Genomic DNA, 22272 nt, shown 5'->3' on the forward strand with positions numbered 1-22272 from the left:
CCACTTAGACGAGCAGCTCGTCTTCTTTCTCCCAGGTCTTCCCAGCCCAAACTTTGCAATATTTTTGTAACGCTACTCTTTTGTCCGAAATCACCCAGAACAAATCGAGCTGCTTTTCTTTGGATTTTTTCCAGTTCTTGAATCAAGTAATCCTGGTGAGGGTCCCATACACTGGAACCATACTCTAGTTGGTGTCTTACAAGAGACTTGTATGCTCTCTCCTCTACATACTTACCAAAACCCCTAAATACCCTCATAACCATGTACTTACAATGATCCCCATAAGGAACTTTCACCCCATCAACGCAGTAATTAAAATTGAGAGGACTTTCCCAATTTGTGAAACTCACAACTTGACTTTAAACCCCGTTTATAACCATACCATTGCCTGCTGTCCATCTCACAACATTATCGAAGTCATTTTGCAGTTCCACACAATCTTGTAACTTATTTATTACCCTATACCGATTAACATCATTCGCATAAAGCCTTATCCCTGATTCCACCTCTTTACTCGTCTTATCTTACTATATTTAAAAATGTATGTATGTATGTACGTATGTATGTATGCGTGCAAATGACACATCTCCTCCTAAACCACTGGAGCAATTTGGACCAAACTTGATACACTTATGTCTTACTATCTGGAGACGAGCACTGTGGGGGTAAGCCATCCGTAGCTCCCTTAGGGGTGGGGGTCAGGGGGGGCAAGGTATAAAATAATCGAAAAAAGTACCGAATCCACAGTTTTCGGAGTAGCTGAGATGATTAGTGACACTACCGATTTTTTTAGAAGTCAAAGTTCAGCTCCCTTTTGGGTGGGGGTGAGGCGGGATGATAAATAAAATTAAACAAAAATAGTGTCGAATACATAGTTTTCGGGGTCGCCGAGGTGAAATGAAGGCTCCGGATTTTTAGTATCAGGAGACAAACCACGTGGGGATAAGACAGCCCAGGAACCCTTAGGGGCGTGGGGGGGGGGGAGCGAGGGGTCAGATACACAAATTAACGAAAATAATGTCTAATCCATACTTTTCGGGGTTGCTGAGATCAATAGTGACACTCCGTATTTTTAGTATCAGGAGACAAACCACGTGGGGGTAAGACAGCCCAGGAACCCTGAGGGGCGGGGAGGGGGGGGGGAGAGGAGGCTGAGATATAAAAATCATCGAAAGTAGTTTTGAATCCATACTTTTCGGGGTCGCTGAGATGAATAGTGACACTCCGGAATTTTTTAAAGTGCAAGTTTAGCCCCCTTCATGGTGGGGGCGATGGGAGAGTGATGTATAAAAATAATCGAAAATAGTGTCGAATCCATAGTTGTCGGGGTCGCTGAGATGAATAGTGAGACTCCAGATATTTGATAAGTCCAAGTTAATCCGCCTTTGGGGTGGGGGGCGAGGGGAGAGTGATATATAAAATTGATCGAAAATAGTGTCGAATACATGTTTTCGGGGTCCCCGAGGTAAATTGTACACTTCGAATTTTTAGTATCAAGGGACAAACCATGTGGGGGTAGGACACCCCAATAACACTTAGGGGCGGGGTGGGGCTAGGGGGCTGAGATATAAAAATAATCGAAAGTAGCGTCGAATCCATACTTTTCGGGGTCACTGAGATGAATAGTGAAACTCCGTAACTTTCTACTAAATTTTTTTTTTATTATGGACACCTGAGTTTAGGCTTTAATTACAAACGAACCATTAGGCCTATTGCAATACAAGTTATACCAATATCTTCCTTGTTTAATTCTACATTAGCGTATATAAGACACATTGTTTTCGACGTTCATTAAATTTTTTTTATTGTGGTTGTAATAAATATTGCCCGAGTTTTTGGCTTCTTCTCTAGGAAGCACTCACGTAGGAATATATACAAGGAAAACTACTTATCTGGCGGTAATGAAATTCTTATATGTTATAACCACATGTATTTGTAGTGTAATACTCAAGTTACAATGTTTTTCAACCACCCCGAAAAACGTTCTTATCATTTTTCTAAAGCAACTCTTTCTCAGCCCAGGATAAACGTACAACAGCAAACTTGGTCTTGTTTTGAAGCACTAAGTGATGGTTATAAGAAACTACAACAACTGTAACCGTACAGTGTGGTACCGAATTTATGAAGAGTAATATTGAAAGGAGGTTTTGTGTACGCCGGACCATGCGATTAACAGCAGGCCGGGTGGTGATATCGGGCACAGTGTTGCCGCGTTCAGTAGTAATCACGCGCGCAACGAACACAGCACACTCGCCCCGGGCAGTTGTGGAACAGAATGCCCATGACCTTGGTTTATCCGCAAGCTATTTTCAGTTGTCCTATGTTCTGCATGTTGGCCACGTCACTTCAAGACGCCTCCAAGACCGCCGTTATCAGAGGGTGAACTTGCAATGATTTTGAGTGCTATTTGTTTCTTTCAATGTGAGGGGGAAAAATTAGGGGACAAGAGGTTCCCTGTGTACAAGAAGGTGGCAGATTGTCTTGGATTATCGCTGTCGTCAGTGAAGAGAGTAGGAGCCGCTTCAAAGGAGAATGATGGAAATACGTCATCCAGGTCTAGAAAGAAGCAGTGTGTGAGACCGGGGCGTCCGAAAATCCATCTCGATGATTTTACTTTGGGCACAATACGAAGAAGTATGCATGATTTTTATATGAATAAGGCATTTCCTACAATTAAAAGTACCGAGCTCGATAGCTGCAGTCGCTTAAGTGCGGCCAGTATCCAGTTATCGAGAGATAGTAGGTTCGAACCCCACTGTCGGCAGCCCTGAAATGGTTTTCCGTGGTTTCCCATTTTCACACCAGGAAAATGCTGGGGCTGTACCTTAATTAAGGCCACGGTCGCTTCCTTCCCACTCATAGCCCTTTCCTGTCCCATCGTCGGCGTAAGACCTATCTGTGTCGGTGAGACGTAAAACAACAAGCAAAAAAAAAAACAAAACAAAAAAAAACAATTAAAAGCCTCCGCATGAAACTGTTAGAAAATATGGCGGATTTTCCTGATATGTCAATTTCTACGCTTTTGAAAGTAGTTCGAAGCTTGGGATTCCGATTCAAAAACTAAACAGGAAATCAGTGCTAATGGAATCTGTGACAGTTGCTGCATCCCGTCATACCTACCTTAGACGAATTAGAGACTTAAGAGCACAGGGGTAAAAGATCTTCTACCGAGCTCGATAGCTGCAGTCGCTTAAGTGCGGCCAGTATCCAGTAATCGGGAGATAGTAGGTTCGAACCCCACTGTCGGCAGCCCTGAAAATGGTTTTCCATGGTTTCCCATTTTCACACCAGGCAAATGCTGGGGCTGTACCTTAATTAAGGCCACGGCCGCTTCCTTCCCACTCCTAGCCCTTTCCTGTCCCATCGTCGCCATAAGACCTATTTGTGTCGGTGCGACGTAAAGCAACTAGAAAAAAAAAACAGACGAGACCTGGTGCGGACAGAACCATACTATGAAATATGGGTGGCAAGAAAACGTGGTTGAAGCTTTAGAAAACAACTATGACAACTATAAAATGTACAGAGGGTTCATTCAGCAAATTTATGGATGGCATGGAGGGTTCAAAACACCGTCTGGGGCTGGGAAACGCATCATAATTTTCCACATCGGAAGTGAAGAAGGATTTCTTGACGATGCAGAACTTTGTTTTATTGGCAAGAAAAGAAGTGGTGATTACCACAATGAGATGATCTCGACTCATTATGAAGAATAGTTCACGAAAGTCTTGAGTTTATTGCCTCAAAGGTCGGCTGTCGCTATAGATCAAGCTCCATATCATATGATGGACGATCCTTCATCTAAAAACCCGAACATGTCATGGCTGAAACCTGAAATTATATCCTGGATAACATCAAAGAATATTTCACTACCACCTGGTGTTGACGATTATGACAAATTCAATCAGAGCTGATTGTCCTTGCCAGGCCTTATTTTCAAACGCCGGTAAAGAAGCTGGAACAACTTACTAAACGACTTCGATCAGATGTACAGCTTGTTTGGTTACCAGTGGCTCATTGCGAGCTTAATCCAATCGAGCTCATTTGGGCTTACGTAAAATAGAAAATAGCAAAAACAAATATGGCTAACACATTAGAAAATGGTAGAGGTATGGAAGCAATTAACTCTTTATGCCGAGAAGCCTTACGTATCGTCACCCCTGAACTCTGGAAACAATGCATTAAACACGCTAAGAAAATTGAAGACCACTACTGCGAAAAAGATGGATTGTCTGAAAATGTCCCGTATTTCGAGCCAATCATAATCAACATGAATGACAACAGCACCGATTCATCGGAACACAGTCATTTTTCAGATGAAGAAAATCGATGGAATTAAATATTGTAAATATATATAAATAATAATGCAAATAACTTGTAAAAATTGTACAGTGTGATATTTCTAAATTAGGAAGTCAACCATTTTTAAACCTGCCTTTGAAGGTCCAAAGCCCGTATGAGAAAAGGTGATGGGAAGTGGAATTTATAAGAAGAAATAAAATTAAAGGTTGAATATTAACGAAAAGCTGTTTTCGTTGCGCGCGTGATTACTACTGAACGCGGCAACACTGCGCCCGATTTCACCACCCGGTCTGCTGTTAATCGCACGGTCCGGCGTACACAAAACCTCCTTTCAATTTTACTCTTCATAAATTCGGTACCACACTGGACGGTTACAGATGTTGTAGTTTATGATAACCACCACTGAGTGCTTCAAAACAAGCCCAAGTTTGCTGTTGTACGTTTATCCTGGGCTGAGAAAGAGTTGCTTTAGAAAAATGATAAGAACTTTTTTCGGGGTGGTTGAAAAACATTGTAACTTGAGTATTCCACTACACATACATGTGGTTATAACATATAAAAATTTCATTACCGCCAGACAAGTAGTTTTCCTTGTATACATTCCTAAGTGAGCGCTTCCTGGAGAAGAAGCCAAAAACCCGCGCAATATTTATTATAATCACAAATAAAAAAATATGTAATGAACGTCGAAAACAATATGTCTTATATACGCTAATGTAGAATTAAACAAGGAAAATATTGGTATAACTCGCATTGCAATAGTCGTATTGGTTCGTTTGTAATTAGAGCCTAAACTCGGGTGTCCATAATAAACAATCCGACAGTAAAGTTCAGCCCCCTTCGTGGTAGGAGGTAATGGGAGAGTGATATATAAAAATAAACGAAAATAGTGTTAAATCCATAGTTGTCGGGGTCGCTGAGATGAATAGTAACATTGCGGATTTTTAAAGTCCAACTTAAGCTCCCTTTGGCATAAGGGATGAGATAAGGGTGAAAAAATAAATTGTCAAAAATGAGCGAGATAATGGACGTGTGTATGTTCCAGTATGACTTTCAAGTATGGTTTACTACCTGGAAAACATACTGTGGGAGTAAGACGCCCCTAGAACCACTAGGGAAGCGGGTGAAATATAATCCATATTAATAAATGGAAGTTAGCTTGGCGCGATCTATATATACTGTACTATATACGTATAAATTAAGGCATAAAAATGAAAACAGACGTGAATTAATGAGACCATTCTAGGCATCCTGGAAACTTAAAACTTGGTACCAGACAAGTTGATGACTTCAGGATCCCTAGAAAAATCTAAAATTTTCGAAATTCTCTGAGGGGGACACGCTGCGAGTTTCAAATCTGCATAAGAACACAGTCGGTGATATTTATCCAGAACGATAACTTATAGGTTTCATGGGCTTAAAAGTTTCCTGAAAGTCCTAATTTTAACCCCTCCCCCTTATCAAGATGAAGGTGAACATGCATATACTTCCGTATGTCGATCTACATTTATTTATTTAAGTCGATTTGTAGCGATCTAGAAGGGGTGTGTCCGACATTGTAATTCGTACTTTAGAAATCAACAGTGACTGTCAGCAGGAGGGCGTCTGCTGTTGCAATCAGTACTCCCCACACCGACTTTAACTGGCAGTAGGAATCGGGTCCTCCTCCAACGCCTGTGTACCATTGTAATGAATAATTCTCTTCTCGATTTGACTAGCACAAGGCGAGGGAGCGTGCATTTTTTTTCAAAACCGTTTAACCTGATTCTCTTTATCATTAGGTATAGGTGCCCCCTCGCAAGGGTGCCCCCGATTATAAACAAATTTACCAATCGAAAAGTGACTGACGTTACGCATAGTGAATTGCGGTAGACAAGTGGACCTGTCGTTATCATCACAACTCCGCAACTCGCACATTACATTGGAAACAACGTCTGCGGAGCTTTTTATGCTTTTTCTCGGATAACACCAAGAGACATGCAATTTAAAAATTCTTATTCACTTCGTGTACGGTAATTGTGCCTTTGCTGGCAGGACCTAGTGTTTACAGTGTACTATGTATTCTGGTATAGGCTAGATCAATTTTGTTACTTTCATTGAACTGTCACTGTCTTATCTTTGGCTTTGACACTATGAAAGTGACTGAGGTATGAGCGATGCTAGTAATACCATTCCTTCTGCAGCCAGTCCTTGCAATGAATGGTGTGAAAATGTTGCTCATAGGGTCGGTTGGTGCATGCATTTCAGTGGGCTTGGCAGACTGATATGTAATAGCAACTTCTGGCTCGGTGAGGAAAGCAACGGGAAACTACCTCACTCCTCATTTGCCTAGTATGGCTCTTCAATGATGCCTAGGCCATGTATGACAGCTGATGGCAGAGCTGTTGAGGATCCAACCAGCCTTAGGGCTGAAGACTGAACATACATACACGTACAGTAATTTACTTCGAGATCCGTATACAGTGTATAATACCGTAGCGAAGCACGGGTACATTTGCTAGTATCATTTATATATATAAGAAATAAGAAATTATAAAGGTCCAATAATACTGCCTTGAGGAATTCCCCACTTAATTATTACAGGGCCAGATAAAGCTTCGCCTACTCTAATTCTGTGAGATCTATTTTCTAGAAATATAGCAACCCATTTAGTCACTCTTTTGTCTAGTCCAATTGCACTCATATCTGCCAGTAGTCTCTCATGATCCACCATATCAAATGCCTTAGACAGGTCAATCGCGATACAGTCCATTTGACCTCCTGAATCCAAGATACATGCTATACCGTGCTGGAATCCTACAAGTAGTAGTAGTAGTATTTATTCATTCATCATGTCGTTTACATATTTACATGACTCTGTTTTATATATACATAACTCTTCTAATAACATTATTACTTGAGAAATATTAATCTTGTTTGAGCTTCAGTGGAATAACTTTTCGTAAACCCGAACTGCTTTCTATCGAACCAGTTATTAATTTCGCAATCATGTCTAATAAAATCACAAAGAATGCTTTCCCAAAGCTTACATGCAATGCATGTCGAACTGTCTGGCCTGTAATTTTCAGCTTTATGTCTCATCACCCTGTTATTTATACAGAGAGGCTACTAACAGTGAGAGGCCGGCGCGGTACCGTCTGCGCCACGGTGACATCACTATTTCACTATTTTTGCTGACAATGAGTCATACTCTAATGTGCCCAGCAACTTCCATTTTCATCGATATATGACCTGGCACTAATAATAACTCGTAATACATTGTCTTTATTCAGCGAACGACTTGACCTTGGCGTTATCGTATACGAAACACGTTACTTGTGATTTGTTACAAAAACAATCATTTTGATACAAAAATATTGTTCACTCTGTATCTATGAATAACATGAACATGGACCATAATTCAAAAACACAACGACAGATGTCACCAGATGCAGACTAGAAGGGAGCCTTCATGTACACTCAGGCACAAAAAAACTGGATGACGCAGAAGATGACTGTCTATAAAAATCCTGTTGTTTAAAGTAGGATTAACATATTGTGCAGGCTGTGGGATTCCAGGTATCACCTCCTCGGCCACTGGTTAACCTCAGATTAAGAATATTCTCGCGTTTTAAGAAGGTATAAAATGAAATATTTATTTGACTGCCAATTTTTGTGTGGTTAAGTGTACATGAATAGTATCGGACACATATCTCCTAAATGTGCCAGTATATTCATAGGCCGAATAAAACACATGGTAGCTGATGTACCGTTTCGTGCGTAATAATGGCAAAACTTTTAAGAATATATCGATATATCGGATTTTCGATACATCGATATTAAAATATCGATGCCATTGATATATCGGCCTTCAAAATATCGATATATCGGTTTTTAAAATATTGGTGCTATTATCCATCATTGTAAGACTGAAGACGGGTAAGCCAAACGCTGGTGGTTGTCATCATCTCAGACCAGACATCCGTTGTAATTGTAAATTATTCCACGTGTTTGGTCATCTTCTTAAAATTAGAGCTTAGAAAATCATATTTTTTTTGTTAATTGGGCTCTTCACAGTGTTTCTGGTGGGCACTTTATAGAGAGGAGTTGCTTTCATAAGACGCTGGAGTCCTTGTACTTTAACCACCGACAAAGGAATACCATCTTTGCAAATGAAGTATAAAAGTTACCGTGCCGTGAACCACCCTCTGTAACAAAACCAGAAAAGTATTGCTACAGAGAACAGAAGGGTGAATTTAATATAGACATCTAACGGCTCTTTAAAAATAGGCCTACTTTCTTAATAGGTCTAAAAATACATTAATTATTTATAAAACACGGTAATGTCTTAAACAGTTAAAAATGAAATCCCAGCTGCCTAGCTACAATAAAGTGCCAAAATGTTCAGTTATATAACCTGAAAATGTCTTAATGTCTCGTAATGATTGCCGGAAAGATGGCTGGATAGCTGTAGAAGTACTCGGTGACGATAACTCAGCGTTGTTCATCGGTGCTGTTTAGGATCCAACCAGCCTTCAGGATGGCTACTCATCAGGTTTATACGTTATATATACTCGTCGGGTGACGTAATAAACTGCTCCTTCTGGCAATTATTTCAAAGGAAGCCATTCTCATAATCTTTTTATTGTAGTTAGATGAGACCCTTTTTAAAGTTAACAGTCACTTCCTAGTCCTATCATGGAGTCCACCTCCCGAGTCCCAGACTAGCATTTATCTCAGGGGTGTCGGTTCATTATTTTAAGTCCACGAATATATAAATATAGAGGCATAATAGAACACGGGAATGAACGGAGCAATTTAGAATTAAAATGAGGAAAGCTCGATTGTAAACTTGAATTTAAGGACTCCATGATAGGACTAGGAAGTGACTGTTAACTTTAAAAAGGGTCTCATCTAACTACAATAAAAAGATTATGAGAATGGTTTCCTTTGAAATAATTGCCAGAAGGAGCAGTTTATTACGTCACCCGACGTACGAAACTTTGATATATTTGGCAATGATATTTAACTTTCCACACATGTTACATAAACAAATCACTTGCTATACCGAAAGTGGTATCAGTATCTTGCTGGGTTGCTTCTGAAAGAAATTACAATTGGAGTATAACTTATGGATCGATTCCATTTGAATCGAACCGTTGTTCAAGGATATAGCTTCCTTCTATCGGGAGCCCGAGCATAACCCATGTTACGGTCGGCTTCCCGATTTAACTAAGATGATGTACCCCGGTTATATACATTTTTCCGAGACCGGTACTCGGACTGGGTAATGTTTCTCGTGAATTACGAAAAATGGATTACACGGACAGTTCCTATCTTACGATGTCCAGCTGATGCTATACCACTGAATTAGCATTTATATTTTATTTACACATGATCTGAGATGGTACAAAGTAGCCTCAGTAGACTACTGCCACAGATGAGATAACGAGAAGCGGTGGGAAATACCGTGCCGATGACCTCCCCTCGTATCGCGGGCGAAGTAAACAAACACACCAAGTATTACTGTAACTCGTCCCGTGCGGAAACCGTATGATAACGAGGTAACAAATGACTACAATATTTATCATTCTTATCATTCAAACATACGAATCGAGGATGTTGTCACCAATTAATTAATTAATTCACTATCGTCAGAATATTCATTTATCCATGAAATTATCATCCTTGAAATTATTATTATTATTATTATTATTATTATTATTAACGATTCCTGGCACTGTCACGTTTGATTAATATCGTCATTATTATGCAGGACGCAAACACAGATGGTTATTAATGTTATTATTATTAGTATATCCCTCTTGTGGTTATTATTATCATTAATGAATAGGTGACTCCAGATATTATTATTATTATTATCGTCATTCAAGATATTATTATTATTATTATTAATGTTACTCAAGATTATTATTATTATTAATGAATCGGTCACTTCCGCCAAAAATGCATTAGGATATCGGTCGCAATCACAATTATTTCACTGATCAACCAACGTCATCATTACTGTTGTTATTATGACAATTTATTATTAATCCGACCGCGACGATTTGACATCGTCCTAACATTGTTATTATTAGTATCGGTTGCATATTATCCTTTAGATTCCCGTTTAACATCTTTATCAACGCTCAATTAATTAAGGCGGTCCAATCCTTTATCTGCAATATTTATTATTATTATTATCACGACATCATGATTGTCATCACTCGTCATTACAATGATTACAATATACGATCATTTATGTGGAATCTGAACTCTCATTATCCTTAAATCCGTAGTATCTCGACGAATAGCGGTGCAGTCTATTTATTTCGTACATGCTGTCACGGGTTCGAATTCTACCCGCTACGTAACTCAGTATTTCTCTGTGACACTGCCCGTACATTTTACACTCATTTATATCCTAAGTGTCTCTCGTACGGAATTTATATCCCTTTCTATCTCAATATTCCTTGATTCATTTATTTCTCACAGAATTATCAACTGACTTATTTATTCACTTCTGACATCATACGACCTTTTATTATCTGACTGCAGATTCTTTAACATTTTTCTATCTCAATTTGATCTACGCCTTAGTTCGTTCTCCACAAATAATCGTAACATTTTGAAATTATATTTACCAAAATTTGACAATCATGGCTTCGTAATATTAGTCCTACGTGTTCCGGCTACTGAATTGCAAATTTAAGACACGACATTTATTCGTAAAGAAAAATATTGGACCGTAATTTAAACCACACGTTCATTAACATGTACGGATTCTTAGCACCGATCTTAAATTTCAATATTATTAATTTATCAAGTTAAATTACCACACACTTTAATTCCGCATTAAAAACGACATCCCGTCATTAAATGATTTCCGACAAACTCAACACCTGATCACTTAAATTTTATTATTACGCACTGATCACTAAAAATTCCAATATCTCATGAATTATTATTATTAATATCGCTTCTCACAAATTTAACAACTTCACTTTGGCATGACAAGGCTGGACTTCCCTTCAATGCCATTACATAACTCGTCAAAATGACTAACAGAAAAGCTCAGATCGGGTCTATTTGACTCTGATAACGAAATCAAATGTAAAGAAAATTATTCTTGAATACAAAGAAAATAAGAATACATGCATGACTTAACGTACTACCCTATATCTACAAAATTTACATGTACAACAAACTGAATACGTAAAAGGACCCGATTATTTACATTGTTATTATTTAATACTGTCCGTGCTACAAATTTAGGATGGGGTCGTTAAGCGACTCATCTTGTTACAGAAGGTAACCAAATCTAATCAAATTATTTCCATTTTTCCAGTCACGCTAACATTTCCCAAATATTATTTACAGTTTAGTACTCATCTTAGTTATCGAATCCATTGCAGCTTGGCAGATGAGAGGCTCCTTTCGGCCCCTCTCCGCTGTTCTTACTCCTCCATTCTTGATGGCGTAGTTCCACAAATGATTTCCTGGCACATTACCATTTTACACTAATACCTTAATTATCACAATAATTTACCATTGACAAGGTTAACACTGAACATTTACTTTTATAAAACAAATTAATACCATAGACCCAAATTTTTAAAATTTTACACTGTTTTAAACTTCGTCCAATTACCGCACAATGGACATGGACGCGTACGGCGGTGTGTCGAATTCTACGCCCGTCGCGATTTATGTCGTCCGACGCGATACGCCTGTTTCATACGGCCCTCTTGAGGTGTTCATGTTATCGGTTCGATATTACAAAGTACAGGCTATTATTCCCTCAAAGTACTGTTCGTCACACAGTATGTTATTTACGTACTTATTGCGGTGCAATTTATATTACTTACTCTTACAGTGCCATTAACTGACTTCACTATGATATTTATAACTGACAAACACTGTCCTAAGTTAACTACTTCCAGTTCATGTTGCTTGAGCGCGATCACATTTTATAAGTACTGGCGGATGCTCGCGCCATTAAATGTTGAGTTACTATACGCCCGACGGATTTGAAGTCGGCTGCGAAACGACGGTTCAGCTCCAGAGATTCACTTCAAGTGTGGTGGCGAGTATCCCTTGCGCTCGTATATATGGATGAAGCTTTCCCTCGCGGATTCATTGACGTCATACCCCTGAGGGAGGGGGTGGATTTTAATATCGGCACTTGCACTCCGAATTTGACGTTAAAATTTATATCAAATTAATCCACTCCTCTAGTTTATTTGCTGGATTAAATATGAACTCCTGGCGATCACAGATTTAGGAGATACGGGTGGATTTAGCTCCTCACATTTCGCGCCTTTGGAAGCGTACCTTACAACGTGGTTTCCGTCCAGCCAATGACATGCAAGCTGTCTGGTTTCCAAGAAATCCAGCCTTCAATTTATTTAATTTGCCAATAATTATTGATTATTTTTCCATGCGTGACATCTAATAAATTCATAAAATTGCTCCGTGTACTCACAATAATTTATTACTGATTACTTTTGAAGTTACGAGAATATCTCATCCATCATCTCTTAAGATGGTATCCCTGAGTCTTCCATCAACTTTTAGCGATTGGCTGGCAAATGGTCACGTGATTTAAATTTTCACCTGCCCGAACCTAGGCTAGCGAATGTCCTCGCAATCGCTGTAGTTTTCCATGACGTCACGGAATTCTCCGTCCGCCAAAAATATCCCAGCGCATTACTCATGTTGCGAGCTTCCTTTGTGTCACCTACCCCTTTCTCTTTCTGACCAAGACTTATTTGTGGACTTGTATTTCCCTGTTCGCCAACTAATGGGATCCCCTGCTGTGAAGTAGCTAAATGTTGTTGTGTCGAGCTAAGCCTCACGGCTCCAGTTTGTCGCGTACTCAACCTATTATTTCAACAAAGCTTGTCCGGAATAAGTTTTCTGTATTTCAATAAATGTACCATATATTATTTTATCAATCAAATCATGACTGACTATGGATCTAATTTTGTTTTGGGAACTATCATGCCATCTTAACAGCATTTAACGCGGGAAGAGACAGGTTTACCACGTCACGGAAATCAAGTGATATCTCATCTTCCTGAGTTTTTTTTTCGGGGAGATAAAAGGATGAAAATAATCCCCAGAATTCTGTGAACATGATGGTATGTCTAACGGCATTAATACATGAAAAATTCGATCTTTCTACATTAAAACAACCACCGTGGGAAGCAGTCAAGTAGTCACATACCAGATTCAGTGCCATGGAGGCTACCTGTCAGGTTTGTTTACAATTTTTTGTCCATCCGGGAGCTCTCTCACCCTCACGTTTCGTAGGTCGTTGATACAGTTACTCCACCCTAGGGGGCAAACGCCAATTTTTAAAAGCCGCATGCTGTAATTTGTTCCTTTCCTTTCCAGACGAGATATTTATCTGACAGAGGTTTCTTTTGCCTGTCAATATCTGTGTGTACATAATGGGTGATATCCTTGTGTATTATTTGATTTTATGTTTGATCGTTAGATTGTCTGGTAACCGTGAAGATTACCCAGGGTTGTGAGTTGAACACTCACCCAGATTAGTGGAATCGTGCCACAAGTAACTTCTGTGTTTTTTTTGGGTTGGGTTTTAATTTTGTTTTACTTTCATGATTATGTTGTAAATATGTACCAGATGCAAGGGAATTTCTGTGTCAAATTTATTTTCTGCGAAACGTTGCTAATCCTACTACGATGATTATGTTGTAGGTCTAACGGTGTTGTACACTGGGGACCTGGTTACTAGCTCACATCCATCTAAACAGACGAACACCACCGCTCAAATTTATTATGTAAGCCATTCTTGGCATTTTCCGCACCATGAGTGCATCATGTTGTAAATAATGTTGTTATTTATTTTAATTAATAATTTACTGTGCTTTCGTCAATTAAATAGTTCGGATTTCAGGAAGTTCCTCATTTATGATAACAATACAGTAGCATACCTGTCCTATCAACACTCTCGTCCCAAGGAGCAGACACGAGTTCTCTTCGGCTGCTAGTTCGGCGCATTTTTATTTTTGTGGACAGGTAATTAGGTAAGTTATTTACGCCCACCATTTTTCTGTGATTTATCCATTTAACTGAGCCCTAAACGTTATAATAAATAAATGTAGTATGTATTTGTTACTCGTGTCGTGCCTACAAGCTGTCGCGACTTCTCGTCAGACGCGGATAGTACGAAGCGACATAAAAATTAACGACTGCAGCAGCCTGTAACCTGACAGGCCACCAAACTGACAAAAAGTTAATTATTATTACAGCTCGCGAACTATCATTGCGTAACATTTGTTCATTTCTTAAGTTTTAAGCCCCTAATTTTCATCCCTTAAGAAGTGATTTAAAAAGTTCCTAGCTGTAATTTATGACCTTGGATTTCATACTCTGACGAAATTTCACTATCATGGGCTGGGTGGCTCCCGAGATACTGTGACAAGTAAGTGAGTGAGTGAGTAGGATCTTGCTTGTATACATATTGTGGCGGGTTGGCCTCCATGCTTACTCCGAGGCCAGAGAAATGAACTAGCCTGGCCCGCTCACAAGCGGCCAATAGCCCAGCTGTGAAGTCGCTGGATTACAGCAGAGCCAGACCAGCTCGCTCCTCTTGCCTCGGATCAGGATGACGGCCAACCCGCCACATTATCAACAGATGGACTCTTCTTCTACACTGGACTTCTGAGGGGACGTTATCTAAGTACACGTGAACTATACCCGTAATACACTCAAGTTCATAAAAACCAGAACACCTTTAAATACTAGAGATAGGAAGTTCATATTCACAGGACATGTGCATTCGTATATTCTGACTAAACAATTAGCAATTCAACCACGCCGGCCCTCAGGTTTAAGGTCCACATCGATATCTCAGCGCACCAGCAACGACAGGTAAAATGTGCCTGCGGCTCTCGTTTGGCTATAAACCGAAGGTAATGGATCAGTGTGACTTGAGAAGACGTTCAGGATACCCCGCAGACGTATGCGAGAACCGTACCGTGAAATGAACGAGTTTGTAAAAGGGCGCATTATTGGCATGGGAGAACGTGATGCATCCATCTGGAAAATTGCTGCTCGTGTGGGACGAAGTGTGTCGGAAGTGCAACGAGTGTGTACAGAATGGTTCACAGCAGGCCGTAGAATACGACGAGATTGGTCTGGTCGTACCACCCGGGCCATCCCCCGAGAAGAACGACACCTGATCCGAATGGCATTGTAGGACAGATCTGCGTCCTCCCCGGCTCTGGCGCAACAGTGTAACACATCGTACACTATCAGGAGTGACAGTCCGGCACCGTTTATTACGGTCTGGGTTACCGGCGAATCGTCCACTTCTCCGCCTATCTTTGACTAATGTTCATAAACATGCCAGACTGCAATGGTGTATAGAACGACGTCACTGGGGACAGAAATAGCAGCAGATAGTATTTTCGGACCAATCCAGGTTCTGTTTGTTTGAAAATGAAAGCCGCATTTTGGTTCGCCGCAGACAGGAGGAGACGCATCACATTGACTGCATTCGCACAAAAAATATACAACGCCAACTCAAGGCCTTATGGTGTGGCGTGCTATTGGGCACAACCAAAAATCACAGTTGGTGCGTGTCCACGGCACTGTGACCAGTTTGACCTACGTGAATGATATCCTGCGACCCGTACCCACACGCTTTCTGCACGACACCCCAGACTCCATATTTCAGCAGAACAATGCGCGACCACATGTTGTTGCACGAAAACGTGCCTTCTTGTGGTTACAGGATGTCAGACTTTTGCCCTGCTCCGCCCGATCACCGGACTTGTCGCCAAGTGAAAATATGTGGGATATGTTGAAACGACGGGTGCGGCGCTGTGACCCAATGACAACCACCAAAGATGAACTGTGGAACCAGGTGAATGCAGCATGGATGGCTATACCCCAAGACGCCATTCGCGCCTTATGGGCGTCGATGCCATCACATATGGAACAAGTTATCAGTGTCCATGGAGGACCAAGTGCCTACTAGGCAACAAGACACATGCTGAGCTTAGGTGACTGAAATGCTAATCGTTTCTGCAAAACGGACTAATGAACATGTTCTGTGAATATGAACTTCCTGTCTCTAATCTTTCAAAGTGTTCTGTTTTTTATGAACTTGAGTGTATTAAAAGAAGCGTTTTATGTATATATTAAATGAAAAGCGCACAATGTGCAAACACAGTTTTTGTATAGATGGTCAACTATGCTAATGTCATTCTTATTATTGAGGTTGTCCTCATTTTGCAGTTTTGTGCATGGTATCTTTCACAGTGATCGTTGCACAGGTTACATATACAGTCTTCGTTCGGCTGGTGGAAGGTTTTGGTTTGACAGAATCTGTGGTGAAATCCATGAGTGGCGTAACGTGTAATTACGTGCCGTAGCTCGTAATTTGCTTGCTTCCACTCTTCAGTCATTATGGCGTCCGTGGAATAGAAGTCGGACCAAATAGCATTCCTTTTCTCGTTTAAAGTTTGGCGTGCATTCTCGTAGGGCTTGGTGTTTGGTAGACAAAACTGTGTTTTGATATCGTAAATGAAGTAGTCCTCCTTGGTTAGAACATATGTTAACCTTGAAGGGGCTGACTTCCCAATGCCTAGTATTCTCTTGAGATATCGGGCCTTGACTTTTTCTATTGTCATCAGGTCGCTGAGTGTGAGTTTTTCCCAGGTGATGCTAATCCCATAGGTTGCTATTGGTAATATGGCTGTCCTGAACAGTAGCATTGCTGTACCCAATGATATTTGTTGAGGTTGTTGAATGTTGTAGATGGCTTTTATTGCTGCGGCTGGTCTTTCTTTGACGTGGATATTGTAGGATGTTCGAGTAGTTTGGAGGGTGACTCCAAGGTACTTGAATTTCGGCACTACTTCTAGAGGTTTGTTGTGCATGGCTATTGTATTTTTAGGTGCATGTTTTCCTCCTTTCCTAAAGGTCATTTGTTTAGTTTTGTTGTGGTTTATTTGCAAACCGTTTCTTTCTGCCCATGATGTGAGCCTATTGAGGACCTCTTGGAGCTCTTCTATGTTTTCTGAGCCTATTGCCATATCATCTGCGTAAAGTATAAGCAATGCTGAGGTATCTTTGATTATTTCTGTGATGTCTGCTGTCATGATGTTGAATAAAATTGGGCTGATTGGGTCACCTTGTAAGACTCCGTTTGTTTGGGTTACGTTTTTGGATAGGGTTATGTTGTCTGATATTTGGACATAGTTATATTTGAGGATATTCGAGATTGTGATTGCTATTGGATGTGTAGCCCCTATTAGGTAATTGAGTTTCCGGATGAGCGTTGCTCTATCAACAAGGTCAAAAGGCTTATGATAGTCTACGAAGACTACAAAATATTTCTTTCCGGGATGCCTCAATGTATCTTGGACTTGTTCTATTAGGTATTTTACGGCATGTAGTGTGCTTCTTCCCTTTCGGAAGCCGAATTGATTTTCTGGTATCTGGGAGTCTATTTCTTCTGCAAGCCTGATTGTTAAGATTTTCATGAAGATTTTGAATGATGTATTTTCGAGGGCTATACCTCGATATGAATCAGGATTGTCAGTTTCTCTTTTCTTAAATATCATTTTGATTGCTGACAATCTCCATTGCTCTGGAATTTCTCCAGTGTGCATGCATGTGTTGAATAGTTCTAACCAGTAGTCTAACATGACAGGTAGAGAGTCTTTCAGGTGTTCTGTGCAGATGCTGTCTGGGCCGGGGGCCTTTCCATTTTTTGCTGTTGTTATTGTATTATATATTTCCTGCCTCGTTATGGGGATGTGATTTCCCGTCATTGTTACTGGAGTTAATTCAAAAGCTGTTGATCGGTGTTGGAGGTTGAGAATGCTTTTGAAATGCTTTTCCCATGACTCCATTGAGATATTATTTGTTGCTGAAGTTTTTTGTTTCCTAAGCACTAGGAATGGGTCATTTTGGGCGTTTGCAGCACGTCTCCTGGCGTCTTCGTCAATGTACTCCGTTCTTGTTTTCTTGATTAGTGATTTATATTTCCTTCTTTGTTCAGCGTATTGGGCCAGGTGACTCGGGTTCGATGTGTTCTTCGCTCGATGTAGTGCCAGGAGGGTCTTTTTCCGTTCATTGTAACAGTCTTTATTGAACCATGCTTGTGATCTCCTTATTTTCGTGTGCGTTTTGACATATTGTACCCTGATGAGATAGGCCCTAGTTTCATGATTTGATTTTGATATGAGAAATACAGATATATAGGAATATTAAATTAAATACAGTGTCAGTTTTGTGTGGACGGTAGGATTTCAGCATAAGCTAGACATATCGCGACAAACCGTCGCCACATTTAAGCTTGTCATTATGGGGAAAATATTTCTTGGCCAGAAGATAAGAGGATTAAAGCTAGAGCTCACAACAACGAAGTAATGACTTCGAGGAAGTGAAAGAGTATATATTTCGGACCAAGGGCGAGCAGATGTATCACCAATACCGGGAATATGACGTACCAGTTTTTCCACGCCCGAGGCATTTGGTGTTGTCAACGTTACAAGGAAGAGATTTCAAACTAACCGAAGCGGTGTTGACCAATGAGAAAATTTATCATAGGCCCGCAGATAAACCAACATAAGAAAAACTCAGAGTGAACTCCAGTTAGCTTCTCCGATAACAATAATTAAATTATTCCAACCACATAATTGAATAGAGGGGATTTTTGTGATATCATTCCCATGTTGATTAATTGTAATCGTAATAAATTAAAGTAATGAATTCGTGGAAATGATCCACGCTATCTCGCCATTGGTCGAGATGAGCACGCCATCAGGGACGCCGAGTTAGAGCGCGAAAGGTGGAGGACAGAAATTAAGTGATATTTCCATGATCACCGAACGATAGGAGTTCAGAATACGACACACGAATGTGTATCGCCAGTGTATTAAGTAGGATAAAGCAAGAGATCCAAATCCACCTGCATATGCCGATTTAGGATAACCAACCCCCCTCTCCAGGAGCTGACCGCGGGTGACCCCGGCGGGAAACCATATCGTCCATAAAAGTCCAGTAGTGAACCTCACATCACCCAGTCGTTTGAAGTCACCAGTTGTGACCGGTCGTATGAAGTAGTTGAGACTCTGACACGTTGAGTCTGTAAGTCAGTACCTCGGGACGCATTCGAAGTCAGTTAAAGCTGGAAGTGCGTGAGTTATTAGGAGAATGAAGACGAACAGTGAGATTATCCATAGTACCGAGTGTAAATAATCAGTAAAACTATATGTTGAATTTAATGAATGTCATGTGATTAAATAATAAATAATTAACGGAACGCCGATAGTACCTTTGGAAGGCAGTGTGCGGAGCCTGAAGTAAATAGCTCAAGATAGACGGTGAATAACCATCCGAGCAGGGAACTATAGGAGCTAGGCGATTATCAAGACGGCTTAGAAATAAACCAGGAAGTGCCGGTTGAAGATGCGATACGCGCCGGTTCAAATGAACGACATTTCGTCGTAATGTGTCACGACGTGTGTTTCGGGCGTATATGAAGAGTATATTGTGCGAGTGTCAGGGGTCTAGGAGCACCTATAAGTGTTTTTTTGTTATTAGTATTCTTGTGTAAAATAGTGTAATAAGGTATTAATCATGGGTAGTCACCCAGAAGTGTTTTATTGTGTTAAATTTGTATTGTGCGACATGATGGACGAGTAGATCACCATGGGGCCGTAAGGCCTATACCTCATCCGCTACGAGACAATGGAATTCTACATAGGAATGAGTACACAATTTTGATATTTGGGGGCTGTTATCGCGACTAAACGGGGTTCAGTGTAAATTGATTATGGTTACTTAACATGGTCCGCCTCCCGAGTCCATGATTTTATTTTTTTGTTAGACGGACGAACTAATTTATATTAACGTAATAATGGGTTAGATTAATTAATTTGAGTATATGTTTGTTGTATATAATGTAAATATGGGATATATTTCTTTCAATTAATGCATGCTGTTCGTAATACTTTGACTTAAGTTCATTTCAAGTGTTAAATTCCTTTTTTGTGCTAACCCATTTATTTGATTTCATTCACTGCGGTGATCATTTGTATTTTAATTAGGAATAATTTCTATTAGACAGCCAGATTATGAAAGAGCCAGAGTATGTAAAATTTGTGTTGCGTACGGAAGGTCATTAAAATACTAATAATAATAATGTTTGTGAGTTGACAAAGGAAAGTAATAATAATAATAATAATAATAATATTTGTGTGTCTGCAAGTTAAGGTATAATAATAATGACAGTGCTTCGCGAGTTAGCCAGTGCAAATATAATAATCAATGTGGAGATGACATGTAGCGGTAAAGACTTTCATTCGCGTAGTCAGTTTGATTTTACGTAAAATTTTGATTTCACGTTTTTGGACTTTATTTTAACCATTAAAATTTGTTTAAAAGCGATAAAGGCACGTGAATTAGAATGGTCACGATATGTTAAAAGCCCAGAATGGTTTGAGCCCATATTTAGAGTTGGAAGTCATGAGGGGCGAATATCCGTCGTGAAATAAATTGAACCGTATTGTTTGTAATGATGAAATAGATGAATCTCAAGGCCTAAGATGATATAAAATACAGATGCCGGTGTTATTAGTGGTAGAATCCTCGCACCGAGGATTAATTTATAAATGTTTGAAGAGTTCCGATGAAAGGAAATGGACTTCAAATTGGAAGGAATAGTTTAGCAATCGCCGGCATTGGAGGTATTTGCCCAGCCGCGATGTGCCATAGGTTGTGAGATGTGTCTTGGGAGGACATGTGTCCCCATATAAAATTAACGGCAGTACGAAATTGAAGGTACGGTCCCGGATACCGTGTTGTCCCGACCAATATAAAGCAGATCTTAGTGGTTCATAACGGGATTTAACATATGTGACTAAATTCTAAAGAGTGGAAATTAAAATATCATCTTTCCATTTTTAATAATAATAATAACAATAATTATACTCCAAGTGAATCTTGTCTTAAATCAAGTGCTTAGTGCCAAGATAAATCGGAATTGTAAAAAGGGTTATGCGTTAAACATATTAAGAGTGAACTACCTTGTAACAGGCGAAATTAATTTTTTTAATTAATAATAATAATAAATAAAAAACAACTTTTTTTTGAAGAATTTACTTTTTTTATATTTTGGACATAATAATGATGTTGGGAGTTGAAATGAAAGATTTGAGATTTTTAACTAATAATAATAATAATAAAAAATAAAATATTTGAAGAAGGAGAAGAAGAATAACCAATGAAGATACTTTTTTTAAAATTTTATTATTTTTGATGAGAATAATAAGAGCGAGAAGTTGAAGTATTATAGCGAGGATGATTACGGGTTACGATAATCACGATTTCCACTATTAATAATAATAATAATAATAATAATAATAATAATAATAATAATAATAATAATAATGAAAAGTTGAAGGAGCAGAAGATAAAGAACTTGCAATAGTAATTTGAGAATAATAATTATGATGAAAGGAAATTAAGATATTTAATGGGCGATGATTCATTGTTACGAATATCATAATAATAATAATAATAATAATAATAATAATAATAATAATAATAATAATAATATTTATGAGGAAGCTGATCATTATATTGTGCGGATAAATTAGGAGGAAGAACGACCCTTCGTTTGAAACGTCGGCAAGGGTTGGCATATAATCATCCCGGATGACAACTGATAATAATCAAATACAGGATTATAATTGAAATTAATGATAATAATAAAATTAATTGATGGTAGTCAAAGAATATGATAATGATCAGATAAAGAATGGTAATGATATTATTTAATAATCATAGGAGGATATGATAGGGACAGTCATCCTGTGTCGAACTGCTCCGAACCAGATGTTGGGTTTTCACGGGGAGATTGTTAGCGGTAGATACGTAAATAACCCACGGACGGCACATGTCTTCAGGGTCAGAGCATAGTAATGAACCTTTCCGTACGTC

Source organism: Anabrus simplex, chromosome 8, assembly GCF_040414725.1.
Source record: "Anabrus simplex isolate iqAnaSimp1 chromosome 8, ASM4041472v1, whole genome shotgun sequence".
NCBI lineage: Eukaryota > Metazoa > Arthropoda > Insecta > Orthoptera > Tettigoniidae > Anabrus > Anabrus simplex.